The sequence below is a fragment of the Apaloderma vittatum genome, unplaced genomic scaffold (assembly GCF_000703405.1).
Source record: "Apaloderma vittatum isolate BGI_N311 unplaced genomic scaffold, ASM70340v1 scaffold16867, whole genome shotgun sequence".
In the NCBI taxonomy this organism is placed as follows: domain Eukaryota; kingdom Metazoa; phylum Chordata; class Aves; order Trogoniformes; family Trogonidae; genus Apaloderma; species Apaloderma vittatum.
Genome location: NW_009725843.1, coordinates 3,012 through 3,357, shown reverse-complemented (window position 1 = coordinate 3,357; position 346 = coordinate 3,012).

The following is a 346-nucleotide window of genomic DNA, read 5'->3' as shown; positions in this document are numbered from 1 at the left end:
GCCTCGGACTGGGATGAGACGGCGTGTTTGCATTTATCCCCAGCACCGGGGATGCTTTTTGTGCTTAGCATCCTCCTGTGCCTTCAGAGACACTTTTTCCAACTCAAACGGCTCCTCCTGCAAGGATGGAGATAGTTCAACAAGAAAGAGTCAGTCTGGCTCCCTGTTTCAGCGCGAGCTCGAGGACCGGACCCGGATGGGTTCCTGGCCTTGGGCTCGCAGCTGACGCGTTTCTCAACCTCATTTCTCAACTTCTTCCTAGGAAAAAGAAGGCCCTGGAGCCCGTCCAGAGGTTCCCAAGGCTAAGGGAAGTGCTGCCGTCTCTCTGAGACACTTCGCAGCCATC